At 42.9% G+C, this 26,282-nt stretch overlaps 1 protein-coding gene across 3 annotated transcripts in view; it reads right to left on the bottom strand.

Moving 5' to 3' along the window:
- Positions 1–25,536, bottom strand: part of TULP4 (TUB like protein 4) — a 229,156-nt gene extending 203,620 nt beyond the window's left edge. The window contains exon 1 of one of the 3 annotated variants that reach the window (XM_079939365.1): positions 25,499–25,536. The gene's annotated coding sequence lies outside the window, so the exon portion shown is untranslated. Of the gene's footprint in view, positions 1–11,239; positions 11,961–24,895; positions 25,232–25,498 lie in introns of those variants that run through there. The other 2 variants (XM_079939363.1, XM_079939366.1) reach the window with 2 other exon arrangements.
- Between the last annotated feature and the right edge of the window lie 746 nt (positions 25,537–26,282).

Raw genomic sequence — 26,282 nt, 5'->3', positions numbered from 1 at the left:
AAACATGTACTGATCACTTCCCAGCCTTTCGGCTAAGATAAAGTGTGTGGACGAAAAACACCGCCTGCCATATCAGTAAACAAAGGATGCTGCCGGCATCAAGCCAGCGGCCACTGCAGCCACTGCAGCCACCCCTAAATGGAAAAAAGCACGGGATTCCAGATGGAGAAAAGCAGGATACTGGCCGTAGACGGTTAAGGCGCATACCAAAGGAATAATGTCAGTGAGCCCAGACTCTTGAATCTTCAAGTGCTAAATTCATTAACTTGAGGTATCTGGTTTTCTTTAATTAACAGTAATCCTTTGATGTTCGAACTATCTGGTTTTTGTTGCAAAAACCCCTATATACCCTGATTCCTCTCTTACCTTTTGGAGCAGTCCCTCAAAGCTATTTGAGAGGCTGTCTTCCGGGCTTAAGTCCTCAGTTTTCTCTGCCAAATAAATCAAAATTCTCAACTTTTAGCTTGTGCATTTTTTTTCAGTCCACAAATGTAAAACACGTACTGAGAGCTAGGCATCTACCTAAGATAAAGTTATACAAACTAAACTGTCACATTTCTTTGTTTCTGGGTGAAATTATAACTGGGTATGGAAACACCTGTACACCTGGGAAGCAGCAGTGTTTAAGAAGGGGGACTCCATCACTTACTCCTCAGGGCGTGACCACAGACAGCTGTGTCATTTAACCACTCAAAGTCTCAGCCTCCCCATCTGTAAGATCTTGGCAGGAACTCCCTGTTGGCTTTCCTCTTCCCTCCTGACTGTTCTTTCTCTGTCTCCATTGCTGGTTCCTCCGCCCTGGCCTGACCTGGAATGTTTGGGTTCCACAGGGCTCATTGTTAAGTACCTAATGAGTAAGAACTATTAATACCATTATCTTAGACTGAGCAAAAGTTCTTAGCTATTAATCAGATTAGTCATTTCTGGGGACAAAGAGGGAAAATAATGAAAAGAAGAATATAATGGTGACCACTGGTGACTCCCAACTCAAACATTCTTATTCTGGGTGCCTGAAATACATCTGCCATCCTATCACATGAAACTCAGCATCTTACTGTAATTAAAATCTAGTAGGGAGGGACTCCCCTGGTGGCGCAGTGGTAAAGAATCTGCCTGCCAATGCAGGGGACACGGGTTCGAGTCCTGCTCCGGGAAGATCCCCCATGCCGTGGAGCAACTAAGCCCGTGCGCCACAACTACTGAGCCTGTGCTCTAGAGCCTGCGAGCCGCAACTACTGAGCCTGCGTGCCACACCTACTGAAGCCCGTGCGCCTAGAGCCCATGCTCCGCAACAAGAGAAGCCACTGCAATGAGAAGCCCGCACACTGCAACGAAGAGTAGCCCCCGCTCACCGCAACTAGAGAAAACCCGTGTGCAGCAATGAAGACCCAACACAGCCAAAAATAAATAAATTTATTTTTTTTAAAAATCTAGTGGGGAAAGCTTTGCTCCCCCCTGACTGTAACCTCCCCAAGGGCAGCATCCACATCTGACTCAGAGATAGCAGTTATTGAGCTAATCTCAATAAAAGGGGTATTCAACCCCTTTACTCCTAAATTCCACTCCTAAATTTCTAATTTAAAAATTAAAGATTCTAACATTATTTCTGCAAATACTTTTAAGGTCTCCACTGCTCAGGTGCCCTAATAAATCCTTTCAAGGAGCTCCCCCCTCCCCTGCCAACCCTTTACACACACCCTTTACCTCGCCTTAAACGCAACCCTACAGATTCCCAAACGTAGCCTTCCAATAAGCTCTCCCTGGCACAGATTCATTCTCAGTGCTTTCTAACTTTAGAATCCAACTTTTCAGTAGTTTTTGTTTTACTTGGGGAGGATAGTTATACCTGAATCAAAGCTCCCTTTCAAAATTTCTAAAGGGCAATACAATAAAAAAAAAATCTCTCTCCGCTAAGAGACAAAGCATAGGTGGGTTAGATATTTCTCTGCCCATCCTCCTCATCAATGCCTCATGACACAACCCTGAGGAGCTGGACCAAAACAGCTACCCACCTGAGAAGGATTCAAATGCTTTCGTGATTACCACATGATAAGCAACAACTGAAAACAAAATAAAATAGGGCAGAGCAGAGACTACTACAAAACCGCTTACATTAAATAAACCTATTACAGCCTATGTTTACAATAAGCTGGCGTATAAGCTGAGACAAAAGTGAAGGCAGCCTCGAAAGATGCCACATTTAGGCACAATGGAGGCTGGGGTAAAAATTACCTCTAATTCAGGAGACATTTCATCAGTGAAGGATCCAGAATTTCAGGAAGAAATTTTGAAAGCTTAGGAAGGCTTTAAAAAGGGCAAGCATCAAATCAATGGCTCATGTGTGTTAATTTTAGCTGCAAGAGTCCAAAGTGAGATATGAAATGAGGAAAGCAGCCGAGGAACACCCAAACAAGAAACAAGAAGCGAGGTGTGGTCACTGGGTACCCATCACCCAGGCCCAGACACTCAGGGGGAGCCAGCACTGCGAAGTTTAGTGAAATCCAGTCCCTGCCCTGAGGAGCTCCCCGCATGGTCGGAGAAGATGGGCGAAACACGTAAACTTCAACATTACAAGATATAAGCTATAACCAAGGGCCAGCAAGTGCACTGGGGCAGAGCTGAGAGCATCGTGACTGAACGACAGATCCTGGAAACATAAAGCCAGTGTAGATCTTAAGAAGATGGTGCAATAGCAAAGCAAAAAAAAAAAAGATTTTAACCATGGGCCAAAGCAAGGAGAATATACTGACAAGAACTATACTGACAAGACTGTCCAGATAATGACATGGAAGCAAACCAAGTATCCATCAACAGATAAATGGATAAGCAAAATGTGGTATATACATATGATGGGATGTTAGTCTTAAAAAAGGAAGGAAATTCTGACACATGCTGTAACTTGGATGAGCCTTGAGGACACTGTGCTAAGTGACATTAGCCAGTCCCAAAAAGACAAGTACTGTCTGATTCCTTATATGAACTATTTAGGTTAGTCAAAGAGAGAGAAGGTGGAATGGTGGTTGACAGGGGCTTGGGGGAGGATGTTTAACGGGTACAGAGTTTCAGTTTCACAAAATGAAAACAGTTATAAAGATGGATGGTGGTGACAGTTGCACAACATTATAAACGTATTTAACACCACTGAACTGTAACTTAAAAATGATTAAGATGGTAAATTCTATGTTAGATATATTTTATAATAAATAATTTTAAGAATATCCCAATAACGAGGACTTTATGATAATCTAGGACAAAACGAAACCAGGGTTCTAGAGACATAGTAGAGGGATTCAGACCTGAGTGGCAATTTCAAGGGGGGATAAATCAAATTGTACTGCCTAGGTAAGGAAAAAGCCTTAACGCTACCGATTAGAATTAACATATTCAATAGATATGAATGCTCTGTATTTGACATTTGCTATCTAACTTCATAATAACTAGCCTTTTCAAAAACTAAGATTTTTTTTCTACATACATATGTATACACACTCACACTAGAATGGGCTTCAGGAATACAGAATAAAGGGAACAAACCCTTCAATACCACGATGGCAGTCCAGAGGCAGCAGAAGTACAACTCCAGAGTCAGACTGCCAGGATGTGCAGCCTGGGTCACACTCCCAACCTCGGTGACATGTCTCAGCCTCAGTTTCCTATGAAGAAGGACTGCTGGGACGATTAAATAAATATATACCAAAAATAATAATAATAAATAAATAAATATATATATATATAAAGTACTTTAATTACCTGCCTGTCACATAGTTATAGTTGCTCAAAAAAATGCTAGACATTGCTGTTGTAATGTTATTTATATTATACCCACTAAGCAATTAAAAAACTGGAATAAGTTATTAAAAAGATATGTAAAAACAACCATCATTCACCCTGATTTCAATTGGAAAATTAGGGACAAAGAGTCGGAGTGGTGGAGAAGTAAAACTTATCTCTGATTAAAAGTAAAGTCTACCAAAATCGTGGCCAATTCTTGCTGAATGACCTTAGTATGTTAATAACCCACTGGGGAGAGAAGAGGCAAGGAGCAAGAATGATTTCTGCATTACTAAGAGCCCTCCTTGCATCTTCCTCTACATTCAAAGCCACTCTGTAAGACAGTAAAATCCCTACTTCACAAATGATTAAACCAAGACTCAGAGTTTAAGTTAAGCTTATCAAAAATCATCGGGTTATTAGTCATAGAGCTATGATTTGATACCTGACTCCAAGGCCCATACTTTCTCCACCAAACTGTGTTGCCAGTTAATTTCCACTCCACACCCAAGCTGCTCTGGAATAGGAAGGGAAAGCTGTGTATAAGTATTTGATGAGAACAAAATGATGTATGAATAAAGCCCAACTCTGACTGTTCTCATGGACTCCAGAATGTCTACAGGAAATGACCAAACTCAAATTTAATGTTAAAATGACAGAACTACAGACTAAGAAGAGCTTTGGCAATACTCTGGGCACTCAACACTAGTGAGGCTGTAGGTGACATGTACCCTCCAGTACTAGTCCCAGTTTCCAGAAAGCGACTGGGCAATACACAGACAGTGATTAAAACCAACAGTGCTGGGCTTCCCTGGTGGCGCAGTGGTTGAGAGTCCGCCTGCCGATGCAGGGGACGCGGTTCGTGCCCCGGTCTGGGAAGATCCCACATGCCGCGGAGCGGCTGTGCCCGTGAGCCGTGGCCGCTGAGCCTGCGCGTCCGGAGCCTGTGCTCCGCAATGGGAGAGGCCACAACAGTGAGAGGCCCACGTACTGCAAAAAAAAAAAACAAAAAAACCCAAAAAAAACACCAACAGTGCTAAAGTTTGGCTAACGTGAGGATTAAGCCAAAGATGTTCACCAACAGTGTTGTTCAACATCACTGCAAAAATTCCAAGAAGTATATTATGACAGGGAAAAAAAGTCATATAAAAATGGAAAGAGCAAAAAATCCTTATTTATAAATAATTTTCCATCTGCAAAACACACAGAATTGAATGAAATTAGTACTATTAAGAGAGTTCAGTAAAATGGGAAAACAAAACACACAAGAATAAATTCAAAGTGATGAATGAGCCTATGTGTTTACCTAGTTCCTCTCTCAAATTCCTTTAAAATGATCAAACAAATATAAAAGTGCCACAAGAATTTTTTGCACAAAACAGACAGGCACTACTGACAGGCCCTTGAGGAATTTCTAAAAGACACGGAGCAGATAGGTTTAGACTGACAGAAAAGTAACAAAGAGCCTAATTCAGCCAGGAAAGGCAAGCACACCACTGAAGCGCTTTAGGCAACGTCTGGCCAAAGAATGGCTGTCTGCACTGGGTCGGTGAGACCGCACAGGCCTTCTTATTGCACCCATGGGCAGGGGAACGACACTCCAGGTCACGGTGGATGCCACAGCAATGAGCTGCCTGGGAAAGGGTGAAGATCAGCCTTGCAAAGAAGTGAAGCTCCCCAGTGATCGGAGGACTTACTGTCAGACGGCCACAAACTGTACGCAGAGGCCTAATGTAGCAGCAGCTGGTGCAGGAGGGAGGGCAGGATATCAAACTGAAGACCCTCTTCTGGAACGCTCTCAGGGCCTACCCTCCTCTCAGTCTAACAACTATCTAAAAAGCAAGGGAAGCCTGCTTTTGCTTCCTCTGTAGGAACCCAATGCCGGCTTCTCTTACCACTTCGCTGCTTTGGTTTTCTAACTGTTTGACATGGTGGTATGACAACCTGGGTGTAAGATCTCTGAGGTCAAGGATCACATCTTTCACTCCAGCTCTGTATTCACAGACATGCCAAAGATTGATAACAACAAAAACAGGAACAAAGATACCAATTCTTCCCCAACATGACCACTCCGTCTTGTAAAAATTATAGTTTCACCACTGGACTAATTCTCAAAGATCTGATCATCTTTTCAACAGCCCATAGACTCTTCTTGAATATTGTCCTGAGATCAGTTCTTCAACTACTGAAACATCAGTCATCTCTGGCATCTGTAAACCACTGCACCATGCCCTCTCGCTGAGGAGGCATTCTACTGACTGACGTAATAAGAATTCTTTAGGTGGCCCTTCCTCATTAAAACTAAGGCATATTCAATAAAATGCAGAGTAATGCTTTTTATTTTTAGCATACACCTAAATTATTTTCATCCAAAAGTTTAGCCTAAATTCTAACTCAGTAAATGACAAAACAGAACATAAGTATTTGTATAATCATTGCAAAGAAACAACCCAGAAGGATTTAAAAAAAAAGTACGATGATATTTACTACATCTTTACTTTAAAATAGCCCCCAGATGGAAGCAACCCAAACAGCAAACACTGAAGAATATCATTATATGATTTATCTACTTGGTGGGATATTATACAGTCCTCAAAAATGTGTAATTACCCATGTGTCCATCAACAGATGAATGGATAAAGAAAATGTGGCATGTACATACAATGGGATATTGTTCAGTCTTAAAAAGGAAGGAAATTTCTGACACACGCTACGACATGGATGAAACTTGAAGACATCATGCTAAATGAAATAAGCCTGTCACAAAAGGGCGAACACTGTATGATTTCACTGTAAGTGAATATAATGTGGTAACTAGAGTAGTCACACTCCTACAGACACACAGAAAAAGGGTGGCTGCCAGGAGTGGGGAATGGGGAACGAGTGTTTAACGGGTACGGAGTTCCGGTCTGGGAAGACGAGAAGTTCTAGAGGCGGATGGTGGAGATGGCTGCACAATAAGGTGAATGTCCTTCAGGCCACTGACCTGCACACTTTAAAAATGGTTAAAAGAGTAAATTGTATGTTATATGTTTTGTCGCAATAAAAAGCTATAGTTATGAAGACTATATAGAAACATGAAAAATCCTTGCGCTATGTTCAATTTTCAAAAGCATACAAAGGTGTTTGTAGGAGAATTCAATATAATGCTGTGCTTAAGAGTTATAATAATGGTGGAGATGGCGGGTGATTTCCCACCGTTTTATAAATGTACTGTAATCTACTGCTGCTTTTCATGCTTACGCTTATAAAGACACTAAGTATAACACCAAAAGAGCGAAGCTCAGGTGTCTGTGACCACAAAGCTCCCTCACGTACTACTCCTTTCTCCATTCATACAATCCTAAACTTGGGGCACGAAAAAGGTTTATATATGCTTAATATCTGGGGGCTGTGCAATGACCTAACAACTGCTGGGGAGCTCTCGGCACACAGAGAGGATTTAATTTTAACCTAACAGTTTTCCTCTTATCCCCATTTTCAAAGTTTAAGAAGAAAACGGGCCTTACTTGAGCCAATATTTTCTATCAACATAATTTCCTTCTTAGTCATTACTTTTAAGCCACCTTAACTCTTTTGTGGGAGAAGGCTGGGCTCTAAATAAGTAAGTAAATAAAGTTATCATCAAATAAAATTTCTTTTAAAAAGGAGGGTCAGAAAAAGTGAAACGGGAAAAGCATCTGAGCAGGAATTGGAAGAGGAGCTCCAGTCAGCTGTGCTAGTTAGTGGCGGGGACATGCCAGGGGTGCACAGCTGTTCGCAGACTGCTTCCCATCCGTAAATGGAGAGTCGATTTGCTGCACTCTTTACCACCTTTACTGACAACACTATAAAGATCAAAGGTGACAACGTTTATAAAAATGCTCTGAGGAATGTAACATGCTTTATAAACTAAAAGGTGGTGCCTTATCAAATTTACAATACTCATCTACAATACTCATCTACAATACTAATTTCATTTCTTCTGGGTTGTCATAAGGCACCACATGAAATCGGGCCCCTCATATGTGCTTTTGTTTTTCCATTATTACTTCTAACTTCTGTCGTTCTGAGAGCACCGAGTCTCCCCAATCCTCAGAGCTCCCCAGCTTTGCATTTCTGAGACAGAAGGACGGTTCAAGGCATTCTATTTAAGACAAGACATGTCAGAGGCATCCCCCATGGTATGTAGAAAGAGGCCTGCACAAGGAGAGAAAGGTCATATGGAATAAAGGGTTTCCCATAACCCACATGCAGTACTCCCAGGTTTCATCCAACAGCAGGGCTCTTTCAGCACTATGTTAGAATACCAGTGGCTTCTAAATTCTTTAAAGCAGAAATGTTTCCTATCCTTCTGAGGGCAGGAAATCTAGTACAGTGAGGGGCATGTCAGATAGAGCAGCCTTCCAGAGGCTGTCATCTTCCACTACGCCAATATTTACTCAGGTGCTAACCATGCCCTTCCCCTCAAGGCCAGTGATACTCATACTTCCACACAACCCACATTTTCTGAGGAGGGAAACTGAGTTTTTAATTTTAAATACACTAATAAGTCAAACAGGTAATAAACCACCTTTACGACTGATGTGCAAATACAATAGATCCTGCACATTTGACAACATGACCAATTCCCAAATTCTCAAATGGCACTAATTCCCAGAATTGTCAGACTGCTCTTTTCCTTGCAATCACTAAGTGATACTTTCAAACCTGCTTGGATTATTGCATACAGCTTCACAATTCAGACAGAGTGTTCAATCCCAATTTAATTCCAACTCACAGAGGAATTCTCAAATTCATACAGGGGACCTAAAAGAGGAACTGTTATTGTTCATAACCTCAGAAGTCGGTGGAGCGTTCAATCTGCCAATGAGCCAGTGACCCCGACAAGACAATGACGGCAAGGAAGGACAATGCACTGGTGCACTTTGACCTTAGGTAAATGTGACATAGGAAGATCCAAATTCATAAGGTTAAAATTACTGCATTTTAGAAAAAGATTTACAGAAGGATTCCTTCTGATAGCAAGCAGTCAGGGCCTTAACCACTGACTCCCCTTGTATATTTAAAATATAATTTAATTTAAAATATTTTATTTATACTCAGGTTTTCAGGAATCTATCTCCCACATCAAGCTACCCTGCTGAAGTAAACTTTGGCCACAATTTCTCTGAGTTCAAACAATGCTGACATAAAAATAGGCTCTAATTTATTTCACTAAAAAAGAAATTTAATTTTAAAAAAGGTGATTCCAGAATGTGTTCGGCAGGTTCATCTCCTCAACTCACTGGATTTTTTGTTGGTAGTGGAGATGGTAGCACCTTGTTCTGATTTCGTTTGGGGTCTCACTGTTCTGTGTAATTTCTAATGCAAAGTGTATTAGGTGCTTTCACAGCCTGGTTCCATCTTCTGTGACCACTCATCAGTTCTTCCCAGGAAATTCTGGAACAGAGAAAATAGTCTCTAGACACCGGGATCATAACAATGAAGAACATGGGTGTTGGCAGCCACGTTGTGCCACGTGGACCAGGAAGCAGAGGATGCTGGTCTGGAACAAAGAACTCGAAGCACTGAAGGAAGCTAAGAGATGGGGACAGAGAGAAGGAAAGAGCTTCCCAGGCCCATCCACAGAGTGTTCCAGTCTCTGGCTCCTGGCCTGAAGCCCAGCTGTATCCCTGCAGAGATTTTAGGACACAGCCCAGAATCCTTCCAATAAATTGCCTTTAGTGTATAAACGAGTTTAGTTAGGTCTCTCTAACTTATAACCAGGAGTCCCCTAACTAACAGAGGGCTCTGTGGTCCTTTCTGTTGATTGTTTTGAAGGAGGCAAGCTAGAAACCTGCAGGTGGCAGATGGAACCCAGCCAGGTCTGCAAGTCAGAAAGGCAGGCAGCACCTCAGAACCTGATGCAGCGGCAGGGGTTGAACAGGGTGACTCCAACCTCACACATCCTCAGCAGGCCACCCGAGGGCAACTCCTCTAGTTAACCTACCAAGGAATGCTAGGTTAAAAGGGGAGTGAGCTATTCTCTATTCCACACCCTTGCTTTAAAGAGGAATACAGGAGAGGCAGAGCAGCTTTCAGGGTGCCGTCAAAAAGCACTGTGCCTGGAGGGCAGAGCTTCCCAGGTTCAAGAACAGCAAACCAAACCCAGAACAACGGGGGCACGGCACCTCTAGCCCACCAAGTCAACTCCCAAGCGGAAAGGAAGGAAACCCCAGCTTAAAAACCACAGGGACATCCATCAGACAGAGCATGCTGATGATTTTTTTATACATACATTTGGTAAACAGAGAAGAAGCATCCGCTATTTTTACTTGGTTAAAACATGACCCATCATGATAGTCACACAACAGCATAAATGTACTTAATGCCACCGAACTGTACACGTTACAAATAGCTACAATGGTAAATTTTGTTATGTACATTTTTCCACAATTTAAAACAACAAAAAAAACATGATACATCAAGAGTCACAGAGACTGAGCCCCCCACCCTGCGACAAACACCATGCACGGTGCTACCTCAGACAGTCGTGTCAGTAATGTGTCCCCTTGAAGTGGGCAACTCAGTACAGAACCGGGGTGACGTGAGTGGCCGTTTGGGTAGGTACAAGAGAGCTGCGGTTTGGGGGAGGTGGGAGCGGGGGCTGCTGAGCCCAGGCAGCCACGTCCTGAAACCAGTAGTGATGAAAAGCCACTCCACAGTCTATCTCCCCTACCTCCTAATACCTGATCAGCATAGTCTCAGCATTACTAATTCCTAAGTATTTCAACATGAACTCCTCAGAAGTCACTGCTGGTTTCCTATCCGCCACAAACAGATGGCAACCCAGAAGAGTCCTGTTCCCATTATGCCGACTTGGCGGGAGGCTCACCTGCCGCCACCTGAAACACCGATCCCTCCCACCTGCACACAGAAGGCTCCCAAACACAACTCAAATCCCGCCCAGATGCCCACTGATCAGCATCCTTAAAAGCATGGGGGGGAGTCTCATTACAACTCCACTAATTAATAAACATAGGGAGGGACCACATCGCATTCTAATATGATTACAGGGGACTCTGCAGCTTTCGTTGCAGTTCCACTCTGCAGCTCAGGCTGGTTCCCGGCCTGATTACACTGGGACAGAATCCAGTTTTCTAATATATCCATATGTATGAGAATCAGAGCAGATCTTATTACATCAAACCTGGAGCAAAACCTCTGGAGATGCTAAAAGTTCAATTTCAGCCACATTAATATATCCTTAAAATTTTATTTACAATGAAACTATCTATCCTGTTTTTATAACTCCAACACAGATTTCTTAGCTGCCATTTTTTAACTTAAATAATCAAACACTAAGAGAACGACAGACTGTTCACAAATTATGCCTAAATTAGAAAACATGAAAGCTGCCTCTGTGCATGGATATGTACATACGTGTACACACACACACACACACTGGCAAGGAGGAAGAAAAGGAAAAGGAGATTGTTTACTTCACCAGATTCCAAGCAGAGATGTTCTTTCATGTTTTGTGGACACACCTGACCATCACCAGGGCCTGAACCACTCACTGATCCTTGCCTGCTCAGCAGATCCAACGGGACTCTTTGGAATGCTAAGCCAAGGTTTCCTTTAGCAGAGGCAGCTTAAGTTAACTACAGCTCCACGTTCTCCTGCCACTCTCCAGTAATGAAACCCTTCAGGGGCTCTGCTCCTGCAATAAAGACCAAAATCCTTAAACACGGGATACAAGGCCCAGCACGAAAAGGCATCTCTTTCACCAAGTCCTCTGCATTTCCTCAGGGAAACCATCTCTGACCTTCTGACCAGATCAAATCCCACCTTTATACCCTGCATTTCTCCTTCGTGGTATGAATGAATGAATGAGTTAGCATGTCTTTCAGTGCAAGTTAACAGATAATCTCAACTCAGGTTGCCTTAAACAATAGGGAAATGTATTTCACATAATAAGTCCAAAGGCAGGTGCGTGGTTGGCTCCGAGGAGTTCTCGCTGCTCTTTTCTCGGCTCTGTCCTCTCCCCTGCACCAGCTTCACGTTCAGATTGTAGAAATGTGGCTGTAACAACTCCAGGCACCACAACCAGACAGGACTGTACTCAGAGGAAAAGGACTATCTTTCCTAGTGTTGTCATTTTAAGATTGAGAAGTGCTCCAGAACCTCTGGCAGACCAGAACCAGGTCTCTTGCTTATCCCTACAGCAGTCACCGATGGTGAGTGGGACCTGCAGGACTGGCTGAAACAGATCAGGACTTACCCCGGTGCGGGGGATGGATCGCCTTCCCCACAGCACATGCAGACGGGGAGGGTATCTAAACAAAACCCCAATTCCATGACGAAGGGAAGAAAGGATGTTAGAAATGCACTCAACAGGGTCGGCTAGTTATCAATCTGGGATACGTGCTGGTTGTTGCCAAGAGAAAACCCCACTAGCTTCATCCACATGCACCTATAAAACCAGCAGCAGCAGCTTGGACAGGAGGCCACAGGGCAAACGAGGGGGTAAGAGAAGAGATGCGGACTTTCGATCAGCAGGTGCAGACTTAGGTCCCAAGACGTCTGCTTAACAGTTACGTGACGGTGGGCAAACCCCCAACCTCAGCTTTCTCATAAAATAAAAAAATACATGCTTGACATAATGTGCAAGGTTACTGTGAAGACCAGATAAAACGGTAGATGTGGAAAAAGGCTTTATAAAAACAATGATTATAACTAAAACTTGTAAAAAGTCACAAGCCACCGAGAAAAACTCCTCCAAAAAAAAAAAAAAGTTGTCTGTCTGGCCAGACTGAAGCAGGTATAATCTACTAATGGATCTCTGCTTTAAAAATTACATTTCTATTGATTTACTTGTGACTTGGTTGGAGGCTTTCCAACATGATCTACCGACTCTCGCTGAGTTGAGGTGGAACAGAACAACTCTACAGAAACTGCCTTAGGGGTCCGTAGGAAGCCAACCCAGGGTCCTCTTCACTTCTGCGTTGATCCCTCCTCCTCAGGCACGCACAGCAGTCATATTCTCACTGCCTTCTAAATCGAAAGGCGGGGCGGGGGGGGAGTTTACAAGCCAGAAAAGGCTAAGGAAACCTAAGTGTTTTCAGTTAGGAGAGGGGAGACGGATTTGAATGCACAAGTAGAAGCCAGTGGTTACCCAGGAGACAGCTCAGCCCAACTCACGTGAACATGTGTGAGTCGCGATGCCTATAGATAATAAGTGCAGAGGCATCTAAGGCCTCCCTGCTAACGCTATTTCTGTCAGGCAGTGTGGGCATGGAGCCACCCAACATGGCTTGTGTTCTACCTAATCTCCCACCTGCCCGCCCCACCTCTTCATTCATCTGTCTCCACTTACCGTGGGGTAGAGATGGGCAAGCGAGCCACAGAGAGGCTCAAACCCATCTAAAGAGTAAGATACGCGTTCACCTACGCCAACCACATTTTTTTCTCATTAGATACATCCCCCTTCATTTGGGCAATAAAGTTAGAAGACTGGCCGTGCCTAGTACTGTGATTCTAGAGGGTGAAAGCAGTGATATTCTGGGCTTACTTTGACGTCTAGGAACTTAAAACGCTTCCTCACGGTGAGGGTGCCTTTCTCTCCGAGACTTAAAAATCAACAACGTATGATTTTCCACTCCAGTCCAGGCAGAAGAACCAGGTAACAGTGTGAGAGCAAAGACATGTTAGGGAATTACAATGCAGGGAAAACGGAGGCAGCAACTGGCAGTCTGGACAGTTTGAGAGGTATTTCTCTGCCCAAGTTCCCCGTGGTCGCACACATGCAGAACAGCGCCACTCCCAAGACACACGCTTCCAAGGGGCAGGTGTGTCTAACAAGACCGATGATCAAGAATATTTTCTGTCTAAATCATGTGTATGTATGAAAGAATTCTGTAAACCATAAAGCTGCCATGTCCCACACCAGTGCAGTGTCTCGAGCTCAGCTTCTCCCCAGAGCACGTTGCCATGTGTGGTCCTGCCTCTTCAAAACCCACCCCATTTAATGCAATGTAGTGCCCTGAGGAAGGACATCAGTGAAACTGGTGCAATCAGAAGTAAGTTTAGAGTTTAGTTAATGACAACGTATCAATGTTAATTTCTTAGTCTTGACAAATGTTCTATAGTTTTGTAGGATAACATTAGAGGGAGCTGGGTCGGAGGAACTCTCTGTACCAAGTATCTTTGTACCTTCTGTAAATCCAAAACTATTCTAAGATACGAAGCTTATTTTAAAAAGTTTAAAACACCTGTCTGCTTAAAAAAGAAAAAAAAAAGAAGGGGAAAAAACACACTGCATGGGAAAAGACTTTCTAAGCAAACCATCAGAGTAGAAACTACGGAAAAAAAATTGAAAGACTTGACTACATAGAAAATTTAAACTTTTATACATAAAATATGCTATGAACAGAGTTGGAGTTGAAAGGCAACCAAGAAACTGGGAAAATATTTATAATATACATGCAAGAAAAGGGGTTGATATACATAACACAGCAAACTTCATATATTTTTTAATTTTTAAAAAAAGGCCACATGCCTAGGTACTCCATCTGCTACAACTGCTTTCACACATATCAAATCTGTATGTCCAAACTCCAATTCAGTCCCTTTAAACCACGTTTCTTCCCATTCCACCCACTGCCTCTGACAGCCCCCCACACCTGAGGGCTCTGCTAGAGAAAGCAGAGCTTCAGTGCAGCCTTCCCCACAGCGGCTAACCCTGTTCAATTTGTTGGACCACTCCTAACCAAAGTCTCCTTCTAGAATCTAGGACTCTTTTCTTCTTTATGAGCGCAATATGTCAAGCTTACCTACTTGGTGCCCACAATACTGAAAACAGGTCAAACCACAACCAGAAGTGGGAATCCTGAGAAAAGACTAAGGTGTGCGAAGACCTCGCAGGTCAAAACCAGATTCAAATTTCAGCACCAGCCAATCAGAAAAAAAGGAAGCAGAAAAGCACTCACCACAGGTGGGCAGTCGCCTCCCACCTGGAGCCCCATTTACCTGGATTTCTAGAGAGACTCATCTATTCAGAGAAAAAGCACCTTCTTAAAATAAAATACAGTTACAACTAACTCAGCAGTTTATATTAGAGCCAACCAATCTTAGTAATTTTTTGGTTGTTGTTATTTCTGTGCTTTTAAATTTAGAAGGGGACCAGAGAATCTGAAGAATATACTTCTTTCAAGGTGTCTCCATATATGTAGAGTTTATGTCAGTTAGAATTATACTAAGAATTAATATTAGTCATATTATATTAAAATTAAGAAGCAAAAAGAACATTGAAGTTCCATACATAAAACAATATAGAAGTCAAAAGATAAAATATTTTTCACACAGAATAGTGTGACCATGATTAAAACCACTAGCTAAAAATTCAGGAGCTAGAAGTTTGCACCCCAGCTGATTACATTCTTCCATTAACCTTAGGCAGACTTTCTGTTGCCCTACTTACCTGGAGTTTCCTATGCTACAAGACAGTAGTTCATGTCTTAAAATAACTCTAAGTACTTAAGACAGTACTTAAGGCCAAGTAGACACAAAACAAAGAATAGAATTAAACCCAATCTTAATTTCTTGAAGCTCATTCATGATCTAATTTGTGAATAACTCCAGACTCCCCAGCAGGCTTCCTTCCTCAGACATCTCACCTTGGGTCCACCTTACTGCTCATTAGCACCAAAGGAGATTTAACTTAAATCAATTGTGCTCGTCATTAACCATCTAGTAAAAGGTTTGAAGCAACTGGCTTATATTGACCTCCGGTGATTACTGGTATAGTTCACGTGACAGTGCCTACCTCTCTCCCACAAGTTTCAGCTGTCTTACATACACCAGAGAAATAGCTCAATTCCCCAAAGCCAAATACACGCACATCCTTCTATGTCACATGAAAGAGAAAACTTCACCATCTGAACACGGGTGAAGGACGGCCAAGGAGATTCCATTTCTATGACCATTGATCATCAGAGATCACTGTTGTTTGCAAATCACAGACAGCAAAGAAAGGGAAGACAATGGGATATCCCAAGGCTCTCAGAATTAAAAACAATACACCATTTCTGAACCATGGGTTAATCCTGAGACTTCTCTACTTATTTACAATAAACTTATTACATTAAATTCATAGGAGACTGATGTCAAAGCACCTCATAAACATTATTGCTCCTATGAATACCTCTGTGAAGAAAAGCATTTGTAGCCTAGGAGGGACCTACAATGGTACTTAATGTTTCTCTATCCCATTTCTTGCACATAAATACACATAAGTACAAGTCCTATTCACTGTACTGTATCACGAAATTTTTCAAAACAACGTTAATTAGTTGATCAAAAACTTAAATAAATCTATTCCATACAGCAATGTAATTGTGCAGCTTGTTAATGGTCCAGAAAAGATTTGGTGCTGATTAGTTCAAATTAAAGGTTGACATAATTAGATAAAACTGAATTATGGTGATAACTTGTGGACTTCATATATCAGCACTTTGCTCTCCAATGATAACAGAGACCTGGCTGTCGTAGCTGTAAGAATGGTGAGGAGGAAGCAGATGCAAAATCAAACACAAACAGGACGCCATAAATCCACAAAGGCTGGGAAGTGATGCTCCAGTTAGCTATGACGGATGGATTGTGGGCGGGACCCCGATCCCACGCTACTTAATTTATCCCCAAGTCCCTCAAAATCAAAGCTGGGTGAGGAGACAGAACAATGTGTGTGCCACTTTCATTCTCACTCTGTCATAGTATTAAAAATTACTACTGTTGGAATAAAATAAGCAAACTGTGAGCTTTCTTTTACTGAGTTGCTGTATTTTATTCCAAGCATTTCAAATATTACAGAATTTATTTCATCATTCAGATATCAGAAAATTCTGAAAAGTTAACTTCCTACAAAGGAAACACAGACTGGGTTTCTCATTTCCTGGGAAAAGACGGCAAGCACAAAAACAAAAAGGGTTCCAACTATTTGTAGGCACTGGAAAATGTGACCTGGGTTTAGCCATATTCATCCACCTAGCTGTCCCCATGATCCAACCTCCTTACACTTCTTTCTTTCAGGTAAGTTAAATCCAGCAATGACTTTTTGAAGGCATTCTTGTGTAATATGACAGATGTTAATACATATACTTCCTGATGATTTAACACAGCAGTAACTGAAATGTCAGCTCTGGTGTCCAGGGTTTTCATCCACAGCATCAGGCTAATTTCTTATCACGCATGTTTTGATATTCTAACCACTGGAGCTGAATTTGTCCATCTGGGTTGTGGCTAAGAGGACTGTCTGAAGCTTAAGAAACTGATTTACATGTGAAGATAATCCTGTATATTCTCAGCACATGATAACATCACTACTGATCAGCTTTTCTGGAATATTAAAACTGTCCCAGTACTAACCGGCCTGTCCTCATGGAGGACCTCTGGCACTCTGACACAATGCCATGTGTTTCCCCAGGACAGCATCATATACTCTTAAAAGCCAAAGATGAAGGAAAGGTTCATAGGGGGCCAACAACATGGTACTCAAAGTATGTTCTACACAAGACTCTTCATTTCTCTTGCCAGAGACTGAAAATTACACACACACACACACACACACACACACACACACACACACACACACACACCAGGTGTAACTGCCTCCAAAATTTAAACTAATCTTCCCTTGCTGATTGCAAGAAACTGGTCAAAGAAACATTCAGTTAGGATGAAAAAATTCTGAACCCAGTGATATTTGTCTCTATCAAAGGAGAATCTGAAAACACTGAGCAAGTTTTAGAAAGTAGATACCAAAGAGCCTGTAGAACCAAGTGTCCCACACAGTAACTAGCTTGGGATCAACAGGTGAGACTTAAGAGGAAAGGTTGAGACTGTCATAAAAATTATTCACGAAAAAGGCCAACTTCTTAGCCTTAACCAGACACGAACAGATCTGATACAAGAAAAACTATAACCCAGTGGTTCTACTATGCCCATTCCAAACTGGGAGAAAATGTCCAAGTATTCAGACTACCAAAAAAAGACATAGCAGAAATAATTGTAACAACATAATAACTTATATTATGCATTTCCAAATCCTTTCACATCCATTAAGGTCTAAATTAAGTCTTCAATTTTTAAGAAGTGAGAAACTGAAAATCTTAAGTTGTAGTGTGTGTTACCTTTCTCAAAGCTCTTTCACATCCATTTTGACTCTAATTGTGCTTTTGATTAGAAATAATACCAGTGAGAAAGATGTTCAAGTGAGTCTGTATTATCTGCACAGCACCTCTGCACACCTACAGAATAATTTTCTACACTCTACAGCCTACTACGCCATTACTAGGAGGCTTTCCATAAACACTACTTTTCCATTCTATCCTTAAAATACTTTCTCTCAAAGGTGGGTATCCTTGTCACCACATAAGCACAAAGACTTCTATTTCTACTTACTGACATCAGAGAAATATATTTGATTCTGAATTAACCACATTTAAAGGGAAAATGGCATAATTTTTACAATCCAAGAATAATCCAAAATTGTAATTTTGGATTATTTGACCCGTTTTCTATGAAAGCCAGAAATCAAATAGAGTTGACCCACTGGTATAGGTCCTAACATGCCCAAAACAGAAGTTAAAAGGAAAAGAAAGCCCAAGTTTATCAGAGTGTGTAGTAATTTATGGAGATGCAGTAATTAATTCAATGTTTATGAGCAAAGAATGTTATTTAATTTTAACTGAATGTGTAGTGGGCATCTATCGCCTTGTCTTCCTGGAATGTCTTCCCTTTCTTTAGTTAAAAGCACCCCAACTCACCTTGTGATTCCTCCATTCTATATCTTTGTGGGACTGTCAACTAAGAGCAATCCTACACACACACACACACACACACACACACACACACACACACACAGCCAAAGGGCAAATTACCTAACAAGGCCAATCACAGTCTCTCCCCAGGAAAACTAAATCTTTCAACACAAGAATGAAATCAGTGGGTGCTGTCTTCAAGACCACGGCACCTGAAACAGACTGCCCATTAGGCGGTTCCTGAAGCCTAGCTCCTCGAAGGTCTGATTCTTGGCCTGCAAAGCCTAGTCGTTCAGCATTTTCTATGCCTATATTATATGTAATTGCTATGCCTACAGTTCTGTAACCTCTCTTTTTCACTCAATAATATATAATGGGCCTCCTTCCAGATTAGTTAATATAGATTTATATCATTATTTTCAATGGCTGTATGCAAAGAAGGTACCCTAATCTATTTAATCAATTCCCTACTTAAGGTTATTTACTAAATAACCGTATACAGTAAATAGTTCTTTACTGTATACATATACCTTTGCTAACTTTTTCTACTATTTTTTAGGATAAGTTCCTAAATGTGGGCTTGCTGGGTTAAAGGTTATGCAAATTTTACGTTTTGACACATAATAGTAGCTATTTAGAATAAGTGCATTGGACTTCCCTGGTGGTGTAGTGGTTAGGAATCTGCCTGCCAATGCAGAGGACATGGGTTCTATCCCTGCTCCGGGAAGATCCCACATGCCATGGAGCAACTAAGCTCGCGAGCCACAACTACTAAGCCTGTGCCCTAGAGCCCGCGAGCCACAACTACCGAAGCCCGCGTGCTCTAGAGCCCGCGGGCCGCAACTACTGAGACCCGCGCACCTGGAGCCCGTGCTCCACAGCAAAAGGGGCCACCATAATGAGAGTCCCGCACGGCTCAATGAAGAGTGGTCCCTGCTCACCGCAACTAGAGAGAGCCCACATGCAGCAACGAAGACCCAACACAGCCAAATTAAAAAAATTTTTTTAAAAGATTAGAATAAGTGCATCAATTTACACCTCTACTGAGACCAAAGAGTATACATGTCCCTTCATCTTCACCAGCACTGGGAATTACTATCATCCTTATTCCCACTCCAAATTAGGAAATGCCCAAATATTAAGACTACCAAGAGAATGGATACCCAAAGTAATCATAATAACATAATACTTTATATCAAGCTTTACCAAATTGTTTCACATCTAGTAAGGTCTAAATTGAGTTTAAATTACATTGCCAATATAATCATTGAAATACGGTGTCTTAGTTGGCTCAGGCTGCCATTAAAAAATACCACAGTCTGGGGTGGCTTAAACAACAGAAATTTATTTCTCACCATTCTGGAGGCTGAAAACTCCAAGATTAAGATGGCAACAAGGCAGATTTCTTTTGTGACCTCTCATCTTGGCTTGTAAGTGGTTGCCATCTAGCTATGTGCTCACATGACCCCTTCTTTGTGCATGGTGAGGGGCGGGGAGGGAAGTGTTTTGGAAAGGGTTGGAGAGCTCTCTGTTGTCTGTCTCTTCTGATGAGGGTACTAATCCCATCATGAAGGCTCCACCCTACCCCTAATTATCTACCTAAGGCCCCATCTCCAAACACCAACACACTGGGGGATAGGGCTTCAACATAAGAATTTGGGGGAGAGACATTCGGTTCATAACAAATGGTATCTTATTTTTGCTTTTAATTTCATTTCTTCAATTACTAGTAAAGTTGAATATCTTAATATATTTATTGGTCATTTACTTTCTCTTTTATTTTTCTTTTAAAAATGGTCTGTTCTGATTCCAAACCTGGAACAGGAAGGCTACAGGATGAGCCTGGAACATCTTGTCACACCAGAAAGCAAGGAAGCTACTACAGGCTACTAGAGCTGTGTCATAAGGACTCAGAGCCAAACTGAATAAGTCTATCTGCCCAAAGATATGGCAATTTGAGCATCAAAAGGACAATAATTGAAATGGACTGAAATGCATCATATATGCTAAAACAGAGAAGTTCATAAAGATCCTCAAAAAGAAAAAAAAAAAAGGAAAGAAAAGACCCTAGCTCCATTACCATTGGAAGATGGCAGGGAACCAACTCATGATTTTGGAGAGTGGCAAATACAGGGAAATAATCAAACATTGCTACACAATGTATGTATACCTCAGGGTGAGTCCTTCATGCTCTTCCATACAGCAAAATATACCACCATTATAACATTAGCTGAGGAAAAAAACATCATCTGCATCAGCTGCAAATTTCAGAAAGATGTACCATATGTCACTATCCACGTGGAAGGGAAATTAAAGGACCCAGAAAGGATATAACATACATATTAGTTTCATCCCCCATGGTTCCCATATTTTTAAAAGGTACTGTGCATTCTGCTGGCGGGAATGTAAATTGATACAGCCACTATGGAGAACAGTATGGAGCTTCCTTAAAAAACTAAAAATAGAATTACCATATGACCCAGCAATCCCACTACTGGGCATATACCCTGAGAAAACCGTAATTCAAAAAGAGTCATGTACCACAATGTTCATTGCAGCTCTGTTTACAATAGCCAGGACATGGAAGCACTAAGTGTCCATCAACAGATGAACGGATAAAGAAGATTTGGTATATATATACAATGGAATATTACTCAGCCATAAAAAGGAATGAAATTGGGTCATTTGTAGAGATGTGGATGGACACAGAGACTGTCATACAGAGTGAAGTAAGTCAGAAAGAGAAAAACAAATATCGTATATTAAGACATACATGGGAAGCTAGAAAAATGGTACAGATGAACCAGTTTGCAAGGCAGAAATAGAGACAGAGATGTAGAGAACAAACGTATGGACACCAAGGGGGGAAAGTTGGGGCAGGTGGGGGCGGGGGATGAATTGGGAGACTGGGGTTGGCATATATACACTGATATGTATAAAATAGATAACTAATAAGAAACTGCTGTATAAAAAAATAAATAAATAAAATTTTTAAAAAGGTACTGTGCATTAAAAAATAAAATTAAATAAAATTTTAAAACAACTAATTTGATTTTCTGTTTTAATTAAACAAATCATAGTTAAATAATTTCCAGTGAGAGCTCTTGATCATCATGAGATTATCTCAGTTGCTAACACTTAGTATGTTAAAATTTAGAACCTTTATAAACAAAATGTAATGTATACATACAATGGAATATTATTCAGCCTTAAAAAGGAAGCAAATTCTGAAACATGCTACAACATGGATGAACCTTGAAAACATGCAAAGTGAAATAAGCCAGTCACAAAAGGACAAATACTGTATGATCCCACTTATATGAGGGACCTAAAGTAGTCAAATTCATGGAGATAGAAAGTACAAAGCAGAAAGGTGGTGGTCAGGAGTGTGGGGGGGGGGGAGGACAGAATGGGAAGTTATTGTTTAATGGATACAAAGTTTCAATTCAGGAACATGAAAAGGTTCTGGAGATGGATGGTGGTGACGGTTGCGTTAACAATGTGAATGCACTTAATGTCACTGAACTGTACACTTAAAAATGGTTAACATGGTAAATTTTACGTTATGTATATTTTATCATAAAAAACTTAGTATTTTAATATGTTAAAATTTAGTTGACTAAATTAACATTATCCCAACCAAACTAAAAGAAATTCGATATTTCAATTACATATTCCCTGCAGTCTCACTAAGGAGAGATGTACAATTTGGGAAAAGCTTTTGGTAATACTGAAAATACTTCACAGGGTAGGAACCAATAGAAACCAATGCAGTAACTAAATCAAGACATTTCATAACAGAAGTTTTACTCAATTTTTTTTTTTTTCTTTGCCATATGCGGGCCTCTCACTGTTGTGGCCTCTCCCGTTGCGGAGCACAGACTCCGGACACGCAGGCTCAGTGGCCGTGGCTCATGGGCCCAGCCGCTCCACGGCATGTGGGATCTTCCCAGACCAGGGCACGAACCCGTGTCCCCTGCATCAACAGGCGGACTCTCAACCACTGCGCCACCAGAGAAGCCCTTACTCAATTTTTTAATGCATTTGATGAATCACATGCATAGTTGGGTCACTCAATCTATCTTCAATCTTTCTCCATCCACAGAAGAGAACAGGAAAGAGATCATTGATACTGTAAATGCAGTGAAACAGATGAAGAACAATGTCCTAGCTTAGTCCTGCACATGGAAAGCACTGAAGGAAGGCTGCTGTCTCTTTATTGTTCTTTCATCACTGGGGATCTCAGCATCAATGTTGGATGGTTCAATATAAAACAGGTTTCATGAACCACATATCCTTTTATGGCTTAAAAAAGTTTTTTTCCATGCAGGGTTTTGGTGGGGAAAATGTAAATGATCAAACTACCACTCATATAGCTCCATATGAAAACTAGAAAGTTCAATATGATACACACATCTTTCCTAAATGAAAAGTTGGTTTTAAAATAAACAGTAGAAAATACATTACTATTTCTCGGGCACAGGAAGTTAACTTGGGCTTTCTATTCTTCTCCCATGTCATAAAGCTTCACTGTGTTAAAAAAATTTTCCCTATATGATCCCTCTAACTCAGTACCAGATACTTCCAACTCTAGAGGTCAACACCACCTCCCCCCATCACAGGAAAACACTGCTACTTTCACAGCCCTTACTAAAATAGAGCACTTAAAATTCTCCAAAGAAATTCACATCCTCTAGCAACCCTCTCACACAAATTGAGTCCTATGCTTAAACACTAGATTTAGCTATTCACAATTTATTCATATACTCATTTCCACAACAGTAAACTATCAAGAAATAGAAAGGGACGGCTGAGTTCCTCCCAATCTGAGCGTGGCTATCATTGTACAATGTTGAGATCAGCTTCCAAACTGCCCCACCAGATCACCAGGAGTCCAGGCAGTTGCCTCTGGTTTGCGGCGTGGCTATGTGCAAGGAGCCCTGTCACTTTCCATCCATCACAACCCCAAATCTCAGCAATCAGTGCTGCAGGGCCTGGGGATGAGCATCCTCCAGGACCATAGCACCATTCCCTGTGGCCTTGCCTGCAAGAACTAAACTCCAAGAAATGCAAACCTGAGACACAGACAGAGAGGCACAAAGAAAGGGACTCCCAAATGTTTTTTTTACATTCTTCAAAACTTTAGAAATAAATTATTTTCCCTGTGCTTTTTTAAGAATCTGCCTACTGGGTATCCTTAAGGTGCTGCTAAACTACTGCAAAATACAAAGAGGAGGACAATCCCCGAATAGAGAAATCCAGGGCAGAGCTCCCTGTAAGGGGAGCTGACTGTCCACCAGGGGAGAAGTGTTAGAAGACTTTCTGATCACCATGGCAATTTAGCAGGTAAGTCACATCCATCCCCGACAGAACTGTGTCACCCTTATTTCCTTCCACAAAGCTAGATGAACCTCACCTTTCCAACCTTAAAGTGGTGTGACAAGAAAAAGTAGACACCTCTCCCTACTAATTGCCCGAGCCGGTCAAACTTCAGACGCAGCATCATGCACTTTGTTTTTAAGCAGAGAGAAAAGAGGAAGGGTTGGCATTCTGAGCGGAATCCCCGTGATTTGCCAGAGGAAACAGCACAGACCAAACAGCAGAAGCGCCAGCATTTCCATGCAGCTGCCACGACAGGTGACCGGGCCGCTTTGCAGACACCCCGCTCGGTCGGGGGTAACACGGAGGTGGGGCGGCAGGAAGGCCAGGCGGGAGGGGGACAGCCTGGAGGACGAGAAGGTGGGCAGAGGCCGGGAGGGAAATCCACTCCATCCAGACGCCGGGGAGGAAGAGGAGGAGCACAGTTTCCCCCGGGAAACCGTTTTTTCTGTCTCCACAATTAAGGTGGTTTTCTGTCTCCACAATTAAGGCGTTTTCGGTCTCCACAATTAAGAAAAAAAAAATGGCTCCAAGCCAAACGCCTCCTGATTTACACACAGACACACATACACTCACGCGCGCGCGCGCACACCAAGCTCCTCTATCGCCCCATTTTCTTAGACACTGAAACAAAAGACTAAAACCGCTAAACGGCAGCGAGCGCCGCCCGGAGCCGGGTGTCGGCCACCGTCTCCCCACCGCGCCCTCGGGAAAGCCCACCCGAGGGGGCCGCCCGCCGCCCCCCGCCCAAGCCCCGGCCGGGGGCCGCCCGGCGCACCCCCGCCCGCGCCCGGCAGAGGGGCCTGGCCGGGGCTGGGGGCTCGAGCGCCCGCCCCGAGAGGACAGGCGCCCGGCCCGGCTCCGGAGGGCGCTCCGCCCGGCGGTCGGGCCCGCCACCTCCTCCACGGGAGGGCGGCAGCGCCCGGGCCGGGACGGCGGTGACAAGAGCCCAGCTCCCGCCTCACCTTCGGGCGCCGGTGGCGGCGGCCCCGCGCTCCTCCGCGCCTCTCTGCCTCCGCCTCCAGCAGCCCCACGCCGCCGCCGCCGCCGCCGCCGCCTCCCCCAGTGTCTCCGCGGAGTCTCCGCCTCCCTCAGCCGCCGCCGCCGCCGCCGCCGCCGCTGGGCCCGGCTGTGCGCCACGTGATCGCGCCACGTGACCCGGCGCGGCTGGCAGGCGCCTCCCCAGCCAGCCTCGCGCCCTCGCGCCCCCGGGGACCCGCGTCCCGTCCGTTGACGCCCGCTGGCTCCGTTCTGGGGTCGCGGCCCCCGCCACCCTCGCCTCGCGCTCTGCCGCGGCCCGAGCTGCTGACGCGCTCGTCACCTGCTTGCTGCCACGCGCGAAACCCCCAACTAAACAGACCCTCCAGCCACTGCACACTCGCGAGCACTCCCTCAAAGCGCACACACAACCGCCGAACACCCACTCGCGCGCCCACCGGTTCTCACGCACGTGTCACACACGCGCACCCCGCAGTCTTCGTCCCTCGGGGCAACTACACAGCCTGGACAACAGTGAAAACAGTAACTAGTCCAGTCTGAACCCCACCCCCTTGAGGAATCCTTCCTACCCGGTAATGTAATGATTTGTGTGCGGTCCGAACTTAATTTGAGCCGGAAGTGGATATCACACTCTTGAAGTTGAAAGTCTGTAGAAAGCGCACGTTGCTTGTAGTGTGAACCACCGTATGTCTGCATGAAGACAGTCACTGAAGTGTCTTTGATGGTGATGATTTGATCTCAGATATATCATATCTTTTTCAGTTGATCTTATGGGGAGAGGACTGGATAGCGTCATTTTAACTCACACAGAGGAACAAGAATTCACAGCCTTTTTCCCCCCCATTAAATTGATGTCCTTCTAGGAATGGAAACTTTATGCATCCATCCTTCATTTTCCATCACGTACACAGAAATGACACTGCTGATTGTGTGACTGTTCATGTATGTGTATTTTTAAAAAAATAGACAAGAGCAGCATCCTTTCTTTCTTGATTTGAGGCATAACATGCCCTATATATTTAAGTATAGCAGCTAATCTTTGCAAGTGTTCCACACTTTTTTCTGTTTTGCCTATTTGCCAAAATTTTCACATCAGCTTCGGCTTCAGAGTTAAGAATTCTGGCTTCCGTGAATTTCTGGTTGTCAGAAAGAAAATAAAAGAGTTGGACTAGAGTCTTTAAATCCTGAAATTACATACCTACAATTTCACAAACGTTGGCAAGTGCTGCCTAGATTGTTTTAATTTTTAAAAAGTTTTTAAACGATAATATTTGCCTCATTAACATATGCACATAAGTATAATGTGTTCAAGAGAAGTATTAATATGAGCATTATTTAATCGCATTTTATAAC

Source organism: Stenella coeruleoalba (assembly GCF_951394435.1).
Source record: "Stenella coeruleoalba genome assembly, chromosome: 12".
Classification (NCBI taxonomy): domain Eukaryota; kingdom Metazoa; phylum Chordata; class Mammalia; order Artiodactyla; family Delphinidae; genus Stenella; species Stenella coeruleoalba.
This window is presented reverse-complemented; position numbering and strand designations above follow the sequence as displayed.